This window comes from Cupressus sempervirens, chromosome 4 (assembly GCF_028749045.1).
Source record: "Cupressus sempervirens isolate cs-2001-9-10 chromosome 4, ASM2874904v1, whole genome shotgun sequence".
NCBI classification, from domain to species: Eukaryota; Viridiplantae; Streptophyta; class Pinopsida; order Cupressales; family Cupressaceae; genus Cupressus; species Cupressus sempervirens.
Window position 1 is genome coordinate 143,622,450 of NC_143121.1, and position 19,575 is coordinate 143,642,024.

A 19,575-nucleotide genomic window follows, 5' to 3' on the forward strand; every position below is an offset into this window, starting at 1 on the left:
ATAGCTAAGAAACAACAAGATGAATAGAGTGTGTAGAAAACACAAATGTTGATTGTTAGTCCCCCTTATGATACAAGTGTAACAATTGAAACTATAACTATAAAGGATGTTTCTGATGGTTTAGCTTAGAACATCAATCCACTTACTGCTGAAGACTTGAAGAAGATTCTAGACCAATGTACACTGCAAGCTAAACTCTGTAAAAATCTAGTTTTGGTCAGTGTAGAAGAATGGCAAAAGGCAGTAACTATGGTCACAAGGAAAAAGGAAAATCCAAAAGAACCACCTTTTGTCATCCCTTCAGTTACTAATGTACAACCTTCAATTCAAACAATAGTAGATACATCTACTAAGGTTGATACAAGTGTTAAAGATGATACTTTTGAGAAGAAGCAGGCAAAAAAGAAAGATACAACTATAGGTTAGCAATAGAAAACAAGACAGATAGATTCATCTATACCTAAAGCATAGGAAAAAGGTGCTATTCAAGTCATAGTAATAGACTAGGGAAAACTTGAAGAGCATAAGTTAACACCTAAGGTGAAGAAACAAGAAGCCATTCAAGCATTGGTAGCCTTACCAACATCTAGCACTCCTCCTACATAAGCTCTTTAGAAGCTAGGCATAGAAGTCATTCCATTACAAACCTTAGTGCCAAGCCCCAACTCATCAAAGATTGATAAGGTAATTCACTATGGAGACATAGGCCTTGATGAAGAAATTGTGATTCCAAAATTTGACTATGACACTATGACATTGGAGCAAATAGGCATTTTGCAACATGTGTTAGAAATGAAAAATCATCAAGAATAGCTTAGGAGAGAACATAGGTAGAAGCAAGCACTCCAAGATATTAAAGACATCATTTTAGACACATTCAGCCTACCAACTTCTGAAGAGACCAAGCCATTGATAGAACAACTGATGGATATAGTGGAAAAGGTGAATAATGAAGACCTTGATACAACTGCAAAACTTTTAGAATGGTCTGAGAAGAAGTTTCAAGGAAAGGTAAATGAGAAAATATCTAGTGAAATAGAACTAACTCAAGTTGCATTGGCAACTAAAGATGAAGAGGTAAAGAAGGTACTCAAGAATATATTCTTAGTGTACACAAAGCTATGTGATCCTACACTCTACACTCAAGAGACCATGAGTCATGTTTTGAGTCTAGAGAGAAACCTCAACATATCTGGTACTAAGCTAACTCAAAAACCAACTCAAAGCGAGAAGAAGTTCAAAACATTGCTTTAGACACAAAGTCAATTAGTTGTATTGACAATAGATAAGGCTAGCATAAGAGCCAAATTGACATGTATATAGGCATCCCTTACCCTACACATGGAGATATTGCATAAGGAACTAGGTTATGTTGAGACTCTATTGAAGAAAGACCCCAATCTTTCTACTTTAGATGGCCTAGTGCACCTTGCAGTTTTAATGCCTTGATAGAGCTTACTCCATAGGGGTATCTAGCATCTTGTGACATTGAAACTTTCATCATCTTAAGAAGGTAATGTGTGAAAAGGACTTTATCATAACTTATTTAATCTATTTCATTAAATAAATCAAGGAAAATATATTGAAACTATAAATATCAAACACCCTATGTCATTCGACCATTAAGAATAAATCAAGTGATTATGCTCAATCAATCACCTACTGAAGGATCAATCTCAAGATCACCAATTTGATTAACACATGGGATTCACTCATAAACATTCAATATATGTGAACTTAATGGTTCTCCTTCTAACTCTTACTTCTTGTATCAAATTTAATCGAAAGAGCTACCAAAAGAAACAAAGATTGAAATTGCTTGAGGACTATAATAAATAGTCCTATAATATCCCCTAAAATGATAAATATAATTATGATTAAAATTAATATGTATGAAATAATTATACATTCGATACATATTGAATAATAGTAAGGGAATTAAAACTATATATAATCAAAGACACAACTAAAATGTGTTTACCAAACAATACATTATTCCATATAGAGTTATGGAAGTAAAAATATATTATTTAATAATAAAATAGTTTCATTGTAGATATAAATCAATTATATAATAGATAATTTAATATTAGTAATAATATAACATTAAAGTTGTTAGAAGTGATAATTAAATAAGAGAATACAAAATTAACAATGCAAATCTATATCCAAAGTGAATAGCGACTAAAAATTAAATTGATCTTATGATAATTATATATAATATTACACTAATTATAATTCCATATACCAAACTTATAATTTTATAATCTAAACTAATATTGTTCATAAGTATTGGGACAACTTCAATGTTAAGGTCATGACGTATCTGAAGGGCCACATCACCTAATAAAATGAGAGCTATGTATAAATTAGGAAAGGCTTTTCATAGGAATGGGGACAGGGTGAAGACCATTAGGAAAAACGTAAAGAGGAGAATGTGGATTTGGAGATCGAACAATGTAGAGAACAGACGGAAGACAACAAGCTAAAGTACAGGGCTCTTGGGCAGTGACCAGTCTGACACAAGGATATCCTACCAATTTTGTAGCATATGCTTCATCCACCAAATTACCACTTTAATGTGGTGGCATTGTATATTACCCACCAAGTAGAGTAAGGTCAAGTTAAGCAGTTTATAACATGCTGACCTCGAGCCTTATGAGTATGAGTTATAAGTTTATAATTCATAAATAAAAATATGGTTATTATTATAATGGTTATAAAAGTTATATTGTTATATTTTATAATAATTATGATGGTTAGATAATAATAATTTGAATATTTTTTTTTCTTAAGTTCAAAGATACTTATTCAAGTCTTTCATTCATAAGTCATGATTTATGTTATTGATCATAATAAGAATCAAATTAAATCATTAATAAAAATATATATGAGAAATAAAAGATTTGGGTGTTAATCTATGAACACCATTTAATACTCAAAGCATGGAGCATGAGAGATATTTAAGATCTCCATTTCTTCCATACCCGAGCATGAGAAATAAAGACTTGGGTGTTACTCTATGAACACCATTTGATACTTGTAGCATGGAGGATGAAAGTATTTAAGATCTTCATTTCTGCTATGGCCGAGTGTCGATATCATACCATAGAGCATGCAAGATATTTAAGATCTCCATAGATGCTATGGCTGATAATCAACATCCAAAATATTCTAAAGTTGTTAACATATGCATATGTGAGTAGTCTTGGATAGAGGATGCCTGTCCAAGAAGAATTTTAAGGGGTGCACTCCTGGGAAGATGGTGAAATAGATATGAGCTATGAAGCCCGATTTGGAGACGTCCTTAAGATTGGGATTAACTTAGAGGGTAGAATAATATAGTTAGTATTATTGTGATTCTAACATTTATTCTTGTAGGTATTACTTGTCCCTAACTAACCCTATTAGTGGGGACATTACAAATGATCATGAGGGAAGTTCTTGTCTTGAGAATATAAGATATCAGCAAATTGAAGCAGAAAAAGTGGCCTCAGCTAATGTAAAAATAGAGGAAGAATCTTCTAAAGAACCTAGAAATTTTGTAAGCTATTATCTTGAATATGAATCTAATTCTAAAAGAAGTCGTGATATCCTTTTAACCTTAGAAGAAGTTGCATGCTCAGTCTTAACCCATGGACAGAGAGCCACTAAAGTTGATGATTCTAAAAATAATACAACCCCTACTTAGGAAAAGGAATTAGAGACAAAAGAGAAAAATGAAAATAAGTCATCACCTATGCAGTCAAAAACACCCCAAATCTTTAAAAGGTCTGATCTTAATTCCTCATTTGCTATTGTTGAGTTTTGTAAAGCATCTAAAATACAGATTTCCCTTGCTTAATACCTAAGAGTGAACCCTAGAGAGCTCAATAGACTGATTGAATATGTTCATCAATCTTCCCCTAATTTAGCAACTAAGACAATAAATGAAACCAAGGTCTTAGAGAACAATGAAATGTCCGCTAAACAAACAAGTGAAATTCCTCAAGCAAAGAAAAGGGAAACCCAAGCATTTGATAACCAAGAAGGAACCCTTCAACTAGACAAAGTTAGGCTTGAGGCTCCTTTTCTCCCAAACCAGATCCATTTTATGTATCCCTATTCCTTCATGGTGTTAAGCTAAATAGTTGATCATAGATTTAGGTGCTTCTAACAACATAATGCCAGCTACAGTAGCCAAGGCTATTGATCTCCCTTTAACCAAAACCTTTGGTAAATGTTATTCCATGGATTCCAAGCAAGTTCATTTAATAGGTCAGATTAAAGATGCCCAAGTTTCCCTAGCAGCTTATCCTCAGAAAAAAAAATTAAGCTTACTATTTCAATATAAGATATTCCTACCAGTTATGGTATGCTTCTTAGTCAAACTTTCTGTCGAGACCTAGGAGGGGAAGTTAAAATGGATTGGTCTCAAGCTATGATACCTATGGGGAAAGAAAAAGTAACCTTGTTACCTGAAGCCAAACCCAAATATACAGTCTTTCCATTTGATGATCCCAAATCTTAGATCCTTTATCAAGAGACTGATTTTGCTAACTATTTGATTTTGTCTGAAAATGAGAAAACAAGTGAGAAATAAAAAGTAGAAGACTCATTATGGACTCTAGAGTTTGATGGGAGCTATTGCTCTAATGGATTTGGGGTTGGCATAGTGCTAATCTCTCCTGATGGTTAGAATTTTCCTTCCTCTTACAAAATTTCTTTTGAAAAAACCAACAATATAGTAGAATATGAAGCCTTACTTCTAGGAATAGAAGAAGCCAAGAGAAGAAACATTAAGCTGCTAAAGGCAAGAGGAGATGTTGAATTAATAGTAAAGCAAGTTAAAAACATGTTCTCAATAAAGAATCAAAGACTAAAACATTATAGGAACTATGTGTGGGATGAGATTGAAGAATTTGAAGCCCTTGTAATTGAAGCAATCCCTAAAGAACTAAATGATAAAGCAAACTCTCTAGTAGTATCAACCTCTTTACTGATTCCTCACCTAGACTTCATAAATAAAAAATACTCAGTTGAGATCATTCATACGTCAAGTGTCCCTAACAATAAAAATTCATGGAAAGTATTTAAGGATGACACTCCCATTAATGCTTTTTTACAAAGTATTGAAAAATTCTCTACTAACTATTTTGAAGGTTCAGATTCTAAATATAGAGAGTTTTTTCGTGATCTCGCTGATGAAAGTGATGTGTTACAATTAAAAGGAAATGTAATACCAAAAGGCCTGGTTGAACTTGAAAATCACTTTGACGGGTGAGACACTTTCCTGGCCCAAAATTTATCACCTAAAGAAGATCCAAATGCTGATTATGAAAAGGTCAATTTGGGAGATAAACATAATCCCAAAATTGTCAACTTGGGAACCTGTTGTGGAGAAGACAAGAAAGCAAGATTCATCAAACTTCTTACGGAATATATGGATGTCTTTGCTTGGTCTTAGGAAGACTTAAAAACTTTTAGAAATGGCCAATTCAAGCATCATATCACACTAAAACCAGGTACTACTCCTTTTAGGCAAAAGTTGAGAACATACAATCCAAAGGTTTCTGATGCAATTTTCAAAGTAATTGACAAAATGCTTAAAGCTTGCATCATCTTTCCAATTCATCATTCTACCTGGGTGGCCAACATAGTGCTAGCAAGAAAAAAAAAAGGAGAAATAAGGATGTGTTGACTTTCAAAACCTTAATCAAGCAAGCCTGAAAGATAATTTTTCCTTACCTATAATGGATCAAATTCTTCAAACAGTTGTTGGTTCAAAAATGATGTCCTTTTTAGATGGTTTCTTAGGCTATAATCAAATAGAGGTTGTTGAGGAAGATCAACACAAAACTACATTTACAACACCTTGGGGCACTTTTTGCTATAAAAGGCTACCTTTCAGCTTAATAAATGTAGGTGCCACCTTTCAGCAAGCCATGAATTAAACTTTTAGTCATTTGCTAGATAGATGTATCACAATGTATCTTGATGACATGATAGTGTTTTCCAGAAGACGAAAGAAACACCTGAAAGATCTAAGGAAAGTGCTTGAAAAATTTAGGGAACATAGAATTTTGTTGAACCTTAAGAAGTCAATTTTTGCTATGACCGAGGGAAAGTTGCTCAGGAACATGGTCTCAAAAGAAGGAATCAAAATTGATCTAGAGAGAGTAAAATTTATTCAACAATTGTGCCTTCTTGTAAATCATAATGGTGTTAAATCCTTCTTTGGGTAGATCAATTTCCTAAGGAAATTTGTGCTTGATTTTGTAGAGATTGTCAAACCAATGGCCAAGTTGCTCAGTTAGAAGAAAACTTTCAAATGGGATGAACCAACATCTAAAGTATTCAAAGAGGTAAAAGAGGCTATTGCTAAAGCTCCAATGCTTTTTCATCCTGATTTCAAAGAAGATTTTATAATGTACTGCTATGCATCAGAACATACCATGTCAAGAATATTGCTTCAAAAGAATGACAAAGGAGAATAGATGCCTATCTCTTTTATGAGTGTCCCATTGAAGAAACATGAGCTAAATTACTCCTTGTTTGAAAACCAAGCCTTTTGTTGTTGTGAAAGTAGTGAAATACTTTTGCTACTATATTTTGCATTCCCATTCTTTAGTTTACATACCATCCACTATAGTCAAGAGTATCCTCACATAGCAAGATGTACTAGTCAATAATCAAGCAACTTGGGTAGCAAAAGTGCAAGAATTTGACCTAGATATCTGGCCAACTAAATTTGTTCGAGGGCAAGGACTATGTAAACTTATTGTAGAAGGAGAAAAAGAAGAACCATATCCCAATTGTTTGTTTGTTGGCTTGAAAGATGAATGGTTTTGTAACATAGCTTATTTTTTGACATATGGGAGATGCCTTGATCATTTGAAAGGAAAGGACCGAAGGAGCCATCAACTCAGAGTAGCCAAATTTGTGATTATTGATGATATTTTGTACAAAAAGGGCTTAGATGGTATGTTCCTGAGATGTGTTGATGTTGACCAATAGGAAAAACTACTAAAAACCTTCCATGATGGGGCCTAGGGAGGACATTTTTCATCAATAGTGATAGCCTTAAAAATCCTAAGAAGTAGGTACAACTAGCTAGGTATGTTTCAGAGCTACCTACCATTGGGTGAGAAATTGTGAGAATGTAAATTGTTTACTAGGAAACCATAATTAGTTTCTCTTCCTCTAAAACCTATGGTTATAGAAGAACCCTTTCATCAGTGGGGATTGGATTTTACAGGGGCTATTAATCCAAATTCAAGTGTAGGACATACAAACATCCTTATTGCTACTGATTACATTACTAAATGGGTTGAGGCTATTCCTATTAACGAAACAACATCATAGGTAGTGTGTAAATTCTTGGAAAAAAGTAATTTGATCTCTTTTGGTACACCTAACAAAATAGTGACTGATAATGCACAAAATTTTTCATCCTAGGAAATTCAATTGTGTTGTTATGATCATGGTGTCTAGCTATCTCATGCTTTAGATTATTTCCCTCAAGGCAATAGATAGGTAGAGTCCATGAACAAAAATATGGTGAATATTATGAAGAAGCTAGTAGATGAAAAGGGGAAAGATTGGCATAAGAAGTTATATGAAGTAGTTTGGGCTGATAGAACTTCTCCCAAAAGAGCCATCGGTATGACACCTTTTGAACTAGTGTATGGAGTTGAAGCACAATTGTTCTTGCCTTTGGAACTGGCTACCTTAAATTTACAAAAAAAAATTAAAGATGAAGTATTTCATTCCTCCATTGAAAAGAGAATACTCTATCTCTAGAAAATAGAAAAGAAAGAAGGGAATTGGTGGATCATATCACCAACCATCAAGCAAGGGTCAAAAGATTTTTTTATCAAAAAGAAAGGCCAAGAATATTCATGAAAGGATATTATGTACTATTGTGGGACAAGAGGAAGGAACCTAAAGGAGCTCACACCAAATTTAAGAGCTTATGGAAAGGCCCATTTGTAATATCTGAGGAATTGGGTTCAAATGCCTTCAAGCTACAATATCTTAATGGAGATGATCTTCCCCTTTCCTATAATAGGTAGGACCTCAAGGTGTACCAATTTTAAGTCTGTTCTCTATCTCATTGCAAATATCATCTTTTTGGGTTTTGTTCTTTCCTTGTTCTATTCTTTTGTATTTGTCTTTTTGAGTCGATCTGTAAATCCAAAGATCCTGAGTTCATCTATGATCCTTCTAGTCTCATTCCCTAGCTAGAGCCAATTGTTACCATGTATATTTTTCTCATGTCATAAGGTGGTTCAGTCGCGAGTATTTTCTTAATCATGAACTTGAACTTGAAATTTCAATTAACTTGAAGTTCAAGTTCAACCTCACATCTGTCTCCCATGTGTTGAAGTCCACTTCCTTTCCTCGAGTTAGTCTTGGTGAAGTTGAAGTTGAATTTGAAGCCTGATCAAACCAAATTTCAACATCAACTTTGATGTCGATTTTGTATAGTAACACTATGTTTTCATGTAGGCTTTCAATCTTTGAGTTAAAAAGTGAGGTGGGTCCCAATAAAGACACTTCCCAAAGCATGCAAGATAATAAATAAGAACTTTAAGGTAGCACGTGTTTTGATATGACAAGATTTGGCAAAAAGGAAAATTTTTCATTTCATGATGACATGGAGTAATAATAGGCATGTGGATTTGATGGGTAGTTATAAAAAATTACTCAGAGGGTCTTTTCCAATGCACAACACATGAATAGTAATTATTACATTTACTTGCCATATCTGTACTATGATTTCCTTTGTAAGTCATCCCTCAAATGCATTTATTTTGTCTTTTCATTACTCATTTCACCATTCGCAAAATAAATTCCAACGTCATCTAGTAGGTAGAACGAATCACAAGCTATAGCTTTGTCAAAATGTAACTGTGTCACCATAACCCTCCATTTGTATCTTTTCAGCCCTATTATTTCATAGCGAGTGATGATGTTATTTCATCCCAAGATTCCCAAATTTGAAAGGCCATGTCTACTTAGCTCTTTGCCTGAAATTTGTGACACATTTCTGGGGAATAAAAATTTAACTAATGTCATTGAAAGAGCTAGAAAAACCCAGTCAAGTCCCATTCATCAAAGGCTAGCTAATAGTGGGTTCCTTGAAGCCGTTGCCTTTCCTACAACAATCGCATGGCTAGAGCTAGTTATTGAGTGTGCAAACCATTATGACCCTAGCACAAGGTGTATCAAGAAATTTTTAGGGGAAGTAATGATTAAGGTTAATAGAACTAGTGTTTATTCAGCCCTTAGGATTCTTCACAAAGAACCCTATGAACCATGGATGTTTGAGGAAGAAGAATGCCTATATGTCAAAGGAAAAAGTAGTTATGATAACAAGGTAGCCCAATCTTGGCTTCTAAAATCGACAGAGGGTGGTTCAAGGTTGTCAAAACCTTTAACCATTGAGCATTTCATAAAGTAAATTTTAGACATTGTACTTTTGTTGAATAGAATTAAGGGAAATGAACATGCATTTCATTGGGAGTCTTGGATGTATTTCTTCATCCAAAAATATTGTTGAAGGAAATAAGTTCATTGATTGTGCTAACCTGATTGCTGAGAATTTACACAAGGGTTTAGTAGCTATCAACAACTTTGGTCCATTTTTCTTGTCAATTTTTCTTGTCCTATTTTTAGAGTTAGGTATGATCTTTCCAAAATAATCAAGGCATAGCCCACAAAACAAAAGGAATGGACATAATGACAAAGGAAATTGAGTGTATTCATTCCCAAGTTTAGTCGACTCACACTCCCACGAAGACCAGCTAAAGCCAAGAATTATGTTATGTATGCCAAATTGGTGATGAACACCATATTCTCAAATCCCATCCTTAGTTAACAAGGGGATTAAAAAAAAAGGGAAACCTGCAAGGCATAGAGCAATGACATATTGATCTAGCTTGGTGTGCTAATTGGGATGTTCATATGCTAGCGTATATGTTCCTCAAAACTCTCTTCATGCTACTAACCTATGTACAAAGAGCATATTATATGCACGAAGATATTGATGAATATTGGGTTATAATCTCTTATAATCCTGAAGACATGGAGGCAGGTTTCAAGATACAAGTATATCAAATTTCAATGAGGAAATGAGGAGTTTGTTATAGCAAATATAACATAGAGTTTGAAGCCACAAATTAAACCCAAACACAGCCAAAATGGATGTGAATGCATGTATTTTTTTTCCTCTAAGCCATAGACTAAGACAAGACAAAAACATCAGTCTCACGCATTAATGCTCAATACCCATGGTAGATAACTCAAAAAGTGATAAATAAAGGATTTATATCCTTGCATGATAAAACTGTCATCTCTCAAAAAACTTAAGTGTCAAAGATCGTCAAAGAGATAGTATGATCACCAGAATCATAGGAGGCAACTTTGAAGGATGTAGCCTAGGAAGATATTGACGAAGAGAAAGCATGGGTAGTGTAGGTGAGTTGTTTAGCTAAATACCAAGAGTAGGGATAAGGGGGCAATATCAAAACAAGTTAATCAATCATGTTTGATCATGTCCCTTCATTTGATTTTCTCTCATGCAGCTCAAGAGCCTGAATGTAATTGATGACTCGACCACAGCCTATGATGATGATCTCTATGAGGACTCAAAGACCCTATATGTTCCTGAGATACCTTCAAATCAAAAATAACTTTTTTTTATCTTCTTCCATCATATAATTAATGCATATATATTTTAGGCATATACTGCATAATTGTCTAAATGATTGGATTAATATAGGATTGAAGCTTCGATGGACACAAAGATATCAAGGCAAAGTGAAGATTGGTTGCAGTGGTAATTGAAGAGGCAAATATTGATTTCATTTTAACCCAAATGTAGCTTAGGTACATTTTAGATGGAAGGTCATGGATGCCAAATGCCCACTCATGATGTTGATTTAGTGAGAATTTCCAAAGAGATGAAAATTTATTGTAGATTATAAAAATTAAGGATGTAAGAGAATTCAAATGGTCAAGTTTACATAAATATCATACCTTCTTCTTCTCCAAAAAGATCAAGGATAGGTGTCGAGCTAGGTGTCAATAATCTCCTAAGGATTACTTGATGTTTCCTATGTAGTGTCATTAATTAAAGGTGACCAAATATTAAAAATATGGGCAGCCTATGTAGGTGAATCTCATATCATGATAACACTAAAAGGGTATTGGGTATGGGAAGATTTTTGGGAAAAAGAAGAGTGAAGTATTAATAATCAACCTTTCCAAGAATCAGTTAATCAAACTAAATTGAAACTGATAGGGGAAAAGATAAATATGCCAATGGAAGAGGTACCAGGGGTTCCACTTTTCCTTTCTGGGTTGGAGACTTCGGGCTACAGAACAAAGGAGTCTATCTTAAGTTTTATTTTATATTTGCCAAGGGAGAAAGAGTAGAGTTTTGTTTATTTTTCAGAACTGTGTTTGAAAAGAGGGGATATTTTTATTTTGAATGTAATACAAGGGAGGGAATTTATGTTTCCTTTTTAGACTATGATTTAAATGTATAATGTAATGAGATCTTTGTTGTCTTTACATTTTTAGATAAGAAAGACTTGGGAGATAATTGCATACCAAAACTTTGAATTTGGGCAATTTTCTTTCCATTGATCATTATCTTTCTGGAACTTTCAATTTTCTCTAAACACATTTAGTATCATGGTTTTCTGAATATATTTGATTTCAAAGTGTCTATAAAGCTCTAATTCTTTTCTTTCTTAGAACTTTCTTTGTCTTTGTAATGAAAAACATAGCAAATGAACTTGGTGTCATTTGCTATTCTTTGCTTTTTCTTTCCTTTTCAGTTATTAAGTTATTGCATCTACTCTGTGTTTATGGGTAAATGCTTTTAATCCTTTCATGCTTTCTGGTTAAAAGCATTCATATCTAAATTTATTCTAAATCATATATGGGGAGCTATACCTAATAAATTTATAGGGTTCTTACACTCTTTCAATAGTGAAGTGACCCAATTGTTAGTGCTAATTAGCCTTCTTACTTGTGCATTTAGAGTTATATTTGCATGTATTTTCTTGGAAGACAATCTGTTCACTAAATTTTTTTTGGCGATTCTACTAGGGAAGGAAACGAAGATCATTGCTTAATATTTGTTTCCTCAATTTTATGATTATGTCCATGTGTAGGAGATTGGTGACTCTATGAAGACCATGCCAGATACAAAAGTCATGAGAAGATCGAGGCTAGACCCTTCTCTCATAGAACTTTATCAAATTGATGATAAAGTTTTACGTGACTTTGTGGATAGTTTTATAGAAAGTATTTCTTGAGGTATCTGGAAAAATATAAGCCTTGAAGATAATGACTTGTCTTGGCTGCTATGGAGAAGCCTCTGTGTAATATTTCACAAGTTGAAAAACTTGCAAGAACTTGAGGAGAGAGTGGCTCAATTAAAGAAGCATTTGGAGGTGGATGGTGATGAAGCTCTAGTTATCTTAGTTTCACCCATGTACTTAAATCACCTTGTCATAAATGACCAAGAAGTACAGTCAGAGTTACTCTAGCCTCATGCTAATCTAGTTTCAACAGATGAAAATATATGTGACAGCAATGGAGAAAGGGTAAGCAATAATGATGAAATATTGCCTCAAGATCCTTCTTCACCTCATGTAGAAATTTTTGCAATTGAAGTTCATGATGATCATTCTTTTCTTAAAGATTCTATGGAATTTCTTTCTAGAAGTATCTTAGCAGGAAATTAATCTTTAAAATTTACGAAGGATTATGAAAATGATGATTCTTTGTATATGAACCTTGAAAAAGGCCCCATTTCAAAATCCTCTTGTTGTAGAAATAATACATTAGTAGATATTCTTGATAATGCTAATTTTAAAATTGGAGCTGAAATTCAAATTGAAAGGAATTCTATGGTAACTGAATGTTCAGCCAAAAGGATAAATCTAGAAGAAAAATGAGAGCAAGAGGCCTCCTTACTTCAAGGAATGTTGCAGCCTGAAGAAAACCAAACATGGGAGAGCAAAAACACTCAGGTTGAGAATCAAAAACCTAGTAGCAGTGATAGAAAAGAAGAGGAAAGGTGTCATCTTAAAAAGAATCCCTTCAAACATGTTCTAGTTATTAGTTTAGACCTAGCCAAAAGTAAAAAGCTGAAATCTATTTCATCATGCATAGAAGAAAATAGAGGAGAAGATCTTCTTGCTATTCTTGAGGAGACAAATTCACCGACTGAATTTAGAGATGATATGTTTCAGCATGAGACCTGCTTTCAGAATGATAAGAGTGCCAAAACAAAGATAGATTAGTAGAAATCCAAGTTAAGAAGTTTTCAAGAAGATGATGATGTTTTACTTCAAGAGGAAGCAACCTAGCATCAACAAAATTCAACAATAGTAAGAAAGAGTGAAGAAAAGTATGGAAATTAGGAAGGTAAAGTTGTCTAGGGTGACCTTAATCCACTTTTCATGCCGATGGGGTTTTGTGAGAATGTTGCTATCAAAGAAAACCCTCTTTTTCAATATCAAGATTCACCATTAAATGATGAAAAATTGTTCAATTCTCTCATATTAGAAAATTCTGAAATTCTGATGGAAGGAGGAAAGGTTGGAGTTAGTCCCTAGCCAGTCAAAAACTTTGCTGAAACACCATGTGAAACTCTCATCTACAAGGAAGAGGAAGAAATAATAAGTAGGATTTTATCATCTCTTGAGTAGGAAGATCCCTCTTTTGATAGTCAAGGTATGAATATAAAGAAAATAGGCTGTAAGGGTTTATCTAGCGATTCATTTCAGTCTTTTGAGGGTGAGTCTTGGAAAGATGACAAGGTGAAAGTGCATGCGAAAACTGTATTTGAAGAAAAAAGTATTGAAGCCCAACACATAGATAACCTAACTGAAGCACGGAGTGGCACATTCCCTAATCAAGAAGAAGAAATCATTGATGAATTCTTGTTATCTTTTTAGTAGGAAGACCTCTCTCAAGTCAACCCATTTGATGATGATCCAATTCTTCATGAAGATGAGGTGAGAATGCCTTTAGATTAAACTCATTGTATTGATTTTCTTCTTGAAGAAAAGAGGTATAAAGTTGGCTTTCAACCTAGTGAGGATTTAGCTAGTATATTGAGACACACCCTTCTTAATGAAGAAGAAGAAATCACAAGAACATTCCTATCATTACTTAAGATGGAACATTCCTTTAATGATGAATCAAGTATTCATTCAAATCAGATTGAAATGAAGCATTCAATGATTTTTTTCCTATTTATTCATCAATACATGGTTTTTTTGATTTGGATTGTGGAAGTAATGTTAAAACATGTGATAGCATTTTGGCAAAGGAAAAAGATAGAATGTGTGTCATGTTTGATGACAGTTTGATCTTTGAAAGAGATGAAGAAAACAAATAGTCAAGGGTTGATCCCAACCATGACATTAAGGGCCATGTGCAAGAAATGAATCTTCATGACAACATTCCGAAGTATTGTGCATCATCTCTTGGTGAGGTTTCTAAATTTTCTTTTATTTAGTTTTAAGTAAAATCTAACCTTGTGGATGTGAAAGATCAATTCTTGAATAAAGAAGAATGTTATGATGAATTATGGCTATTTGGAAAGGAGTGTTCAATCAGCATATGCATGTGCACTTTCAGTTTGAAGTCTAGTAATGAAAGAGTTATCATTAAGCAATGGTTTGGAGTTGCTCCATTGAGATATGGTTTGCTAATGCAGAAAGGCTCCTACTTCTCCCAGTTGGTAAATGGATTCACATGAATTTTTATTTCTTCTAGTTTTCATGGTAGGTTCTCTTCCTACCTTTGTAAATATTGTAAATATGCTTTGGGTGTGCATAGTGTTGGTTTGAATAATGTGCAAGCTTTAGGCTTGCTGGTAGTTTAGGTGTTTTTTTTTTGTTGGTTTGGTTTTCCCTACCCCCCATGCACCCTCTTTGCAAGTAGCTCCTAGTTTTCTCTTCTTGCTGACTCTATCACCCAATGGTTAAGGCACTCATCTTTTGCAAGAGATTGCTAGAGTTCTCTATATTTGCAGTAAAAAATAGTCCCACAGTTAGAGCCCTTGCTAGTAACTACATGGACAATTTTTCAAATTTCAAATCTATATTTTTGAACAACTTTAAACCTTAGTTCAAAGTAGTTTGAAGTGGTTCAGAACAGTTTGGAGTGGTTCAAAATGGTTCGAGGGTTCAAAGTCGTTCAATTTGTAGATTTGTAGACTCAGGAGTTCATTGATTCAGTTCAGAGGTGCAGAGATCATTATATTCTGGCTTGAAATTCATAGGGAGTTCATTATATTTATCAAGTTCCTATTTGATATGGACATGGTCTCCAATTGAAAATTTCAAATATATTAACAAATGACAGACAATTGTGCATCCTAATTATTATCACAACCCATTGTATTAATGCACATTTGGAACATCATAATATTTGAGAAAATGATTTGAATGACCATAGGTTTTGATATTTCAAATATGATATGGCTAAAAAGAAATGATGTAAAAGAGGTAAATCCTAAATGAAGGCCATATGTGATAGGAATAAAGCATCACAAACTAAGTTTAATTATTTGACAAATTGGACTCAAGGCTTATAATGATAAAGAAGTGAAGAATGTGCCTTCCTCATATAGCATGAAAATTCATTTGAGTTCACTTAGAAAATCCTTATTTGTGATGGAAAAACACCACATCATAAGTCATTAATGGCCCAAAATTCAAAGTAAAGGATGTCTGTAAGCATGGAATTAAGAAACAATTCTTTCTCATAAAACTGTCAATTGTCATTAGGCAAGGAAAAAAGCTCAGTTTGAATGTGATTAAAAGGCTTGATCACATAGCAATGATTCACTAAGAGACCGATTAGAGCTAGGTATGATCTAAGCAAAATAATCAAGGCATAGCCCACAAAACACAAGGAATGGACATAATGGAAAAGGAAATCGAGTGTATTAATGCTCGAGTTTGGTTGACTCACACTCCCATGAAGACCAACTGAAGCCAATAATTATGTTATGTATGCCAAGTTGGTGATGAACACCGTATGCTCAAATCCCATCCTTTATTAAAAAGGAGGTTAAGAAAAAAGGGAAACTCACAAGGCATAGAGCAATGTCATATTGATCTAGCTTGGTGTGCTAATCGAGGATGTTCATATGCTAGTGTATATGTTTCTCAAAACTTCCTTCATGCTGCTAATCTATCTACAAAGAGCATATTATATGCACAGAGATATTGATGTATATCAGGTAATAATCTCCTATAATCCTGAAGACGTGGAGGCAAGTTTCAAGATACAAGTATATCAAATTTCAATGAGGAAATGAGGAGTTTGTTATAGAAAATATAATATAGAGTTCAAAGGCACAAATCAAACCCAAACGCAGCCAAAATGGATATGAATGCACACAATTTGTTTGCCTCTGAGCTTTAGACTAACACAAGACAAAAACATCAATCTCAAGCATCAATACTCAGTACCTACTATAGACAACTCAGAAAGTGATAAATAAAGGATTCATATCCCTACATGATAAAATTTCCATCTCTGAAAAAACTTAAGTGTCAAAGATCATCAATGTGATAATATGATCATTGGAATCATAGAAGACAACTTTGAAGGACATAGTCTCAGAAGATATTGAGGAAAATAAAGCATGGATAGTGCAGGTGAGTTGTTTAGCTAAATACTGAGAGTAGGGATAAACGGGCAATGTTAGAACAAGTTAATCAATCATGTCTAATCCCATCCCTTCATTTGATTTGTGCTCATGCAGCTCAAGAGCCTAAATGTAATTGCTAACTCAACCCTAGCCTATGATAATGATCTCTATGAGGACTCAAAGACCCGATATGTTCCTAAGATACTTTCAAATCAAAAAAAACTTTTCTTGTCTTCTTCCATCATATAATTAATGTGGATATATTTTAGGCACATACCATGTAATTTTTTGAATGATTAGATTAATATAGGATTGGAGCTTCGATGGACACAAAGATATCAAGGAAAAGTGAAGATTGGTAGTGGTGGTAATTGAAGAGGCAAATATTGATTTCATTTTAACCCAAATGTAGCTTAGGTACATTTCAGATGGAAGGTCGTGGATGTCAAATGCCCACTCATGATGTTGATTTAGTGAGAATTTCCGAAGAGATGAAAAGTTATTGCAGATTATAAAAATTAAGAATGTAAGCTAATTCAAATGGTCAAGTTTACATAAATATCATACCGTCTTCCTCTCCAAAAAGATTAATCATAGGTGTAGAGCCAAGTGTCAATAATCTCCTAAGGATTACTTGATGTTTCCTATGTAGTGTCATTAATTATAGGTGAACAAATATAAAAAATATGGGTGGACAATGTAGGTGAATCTCATATCATGATAATATTAAAAGGCTATTGGGTATGGGAAGATTTTTGGGAAAAAGAAGAGTGAAGTATTAATAATCAACCTTTCCAAGAATCAATTAATCAAATTGAACTGAAACCAATAGGGGAAAAGATAAATATGCCAATGGAAAACGTACCAGGGGTTCCACTTTTCCTTTTTGGGCTGGAGACTTTGGGCTATAGAATAGAGGAGTCTATCTCAAGTTTTATTTTGTATTTGTCGAGGGAGAAAGCCCAAAGTTTGTTTATTTTTCTGAACTGTGTTGGAAAAGAGGTGATATTTTGATTTTGAATGTAATACAAGGGAGGGAATTTATGTTTCTTTTTTAGACTGTGATTTTAATGTATAATATAATGAGATCTTTGTTGTCTTTACATTTTTAGAGAAGGGAGACTCGAGAGATAATTGCATACCAAAACTTTGAATTTGGGCAATTTTCTTTCCACTGATCGTTATCTTTGTGTAACTTTCTTTCTCTTTGTAATGCAACATATAGCAAATGAACTTAGTGTCATTTGCTATTCTTTGGCTTTTCTTTTCTTTTTAGTTATTAGGTTTTCATATCTACTCTGTATTTATGGGTAAATGTTTGTAATCCTTTTGTGCTTTCTAGTTAAAATAATCCATATCTAAATTTATTATAAATCATATACAAAGAGTTGTACCCAATAAAATTTAGAGGGCACTTACACTCTTTCAATAGTGAAGTGACCCAACTGTTAGTGTTGATTAGCTTTCTTGCTTGGGCATTTAGAGTTATATTTTCATTTATTCTCTTGGAAGACAATCTATTCACTAAAAATAGGTTATTGCAAAATTTTGAAATTTTGAAGTTTTGTATATAAGCGGAGTCTTGCATATGTTATGCTTGAGAAGATTGAAGTTGATCATGCATATTGAAGTGTTTTTGATGCTCATGTCAAAGGGGGAGATTTTTTATCTCAGATTGGTTTTGAAAAGTGAGTGTCAACACACTTAAGCCATTTCCTCAGTTCATGTCAAACTAGTAATACATGCATAACACAACATGTAAATACTAGGCCATGTCGAGTTGCAATGAGTGATGATCCACTCATGTGTTGATTCAGTGAAGTGCCGAGTAGATAGACCATGCCAAGTGATTCAGGAGCTAAATAAATAGTGGATGATGAGTAATGTAGGTGTCGAGTCACAATATACAGAATAGTGCATGCCAAGCATCAAAGACTTCATATGCCAAGTGATACAATTTTGACATATTTGTTTGTAATGGCACAAAAAACTATGTAAACAATTTCTGAGCTGACTTAAGGATAGATTATGATCTTTTGGAGATAAGGATGAATTTGTATTTGGATTCCCTATGCAATTACACATAGCCAATTGGAAAATGGATAGGTTTAAGTAGAAAAATGGATGAATCTTAGCCATAGAATCATACCTAGCCCTAAGCCACCTAATTTATCTTAACAAGGAAAAAGCCCTAAACTCTTTATGAAATAGTAAGGAGTGAATGATCGAATTGGAAGAGTGAACAAGATAGTTTGTAAAAGCACTCAAGGTGACTTAGAAGAAAGAGTGAATTGTAGAATTAGTTAGAGAAGAACAAAGGATAGAGAGAAGGATATAACATTGGAGACATCTAATCATGAGGGATCAATTAGAAATTATGTAAAGGTGATATGTTATCTAGAAAGCAAGTGCCAATCATAGGATCTATGCTGAGACATTTTAATAGGTGATTTCAGTTAAATCTCTTAACAGAGTAGTCCTAATAGGATATATGAAATCCTTTAACAAGGTGCTTACTTAATTGTAAGTTGAATTCCTCTAACTAGGCACACTTCTAATAGGGTGTTGAAATCCTCTAACAAAGTGAGACTTAACAGTCTTTGTAAGCCTTAATAGGGTAGACCTTTCATAAGGTACACCATGATAAATGGTCAAATCATTCTAACAATAATTAGATACACTTTATTAATATAGTAGTGAAGATCTATGGGTATCATCCCCACCCCAATTTTACTTTCTCACTTGGAGGGTTTTGGGTAATCATATCTAGTGCTATGTGTGTGATTGATTACATGTTTACATGATTTAGATGCATATGTTTCACATGTTATTTTAGTATATTAAGGCATGTGATGAATGAATGGTGAAAGTTTTATGGGTCCTAGTTTAAATTCCTAATT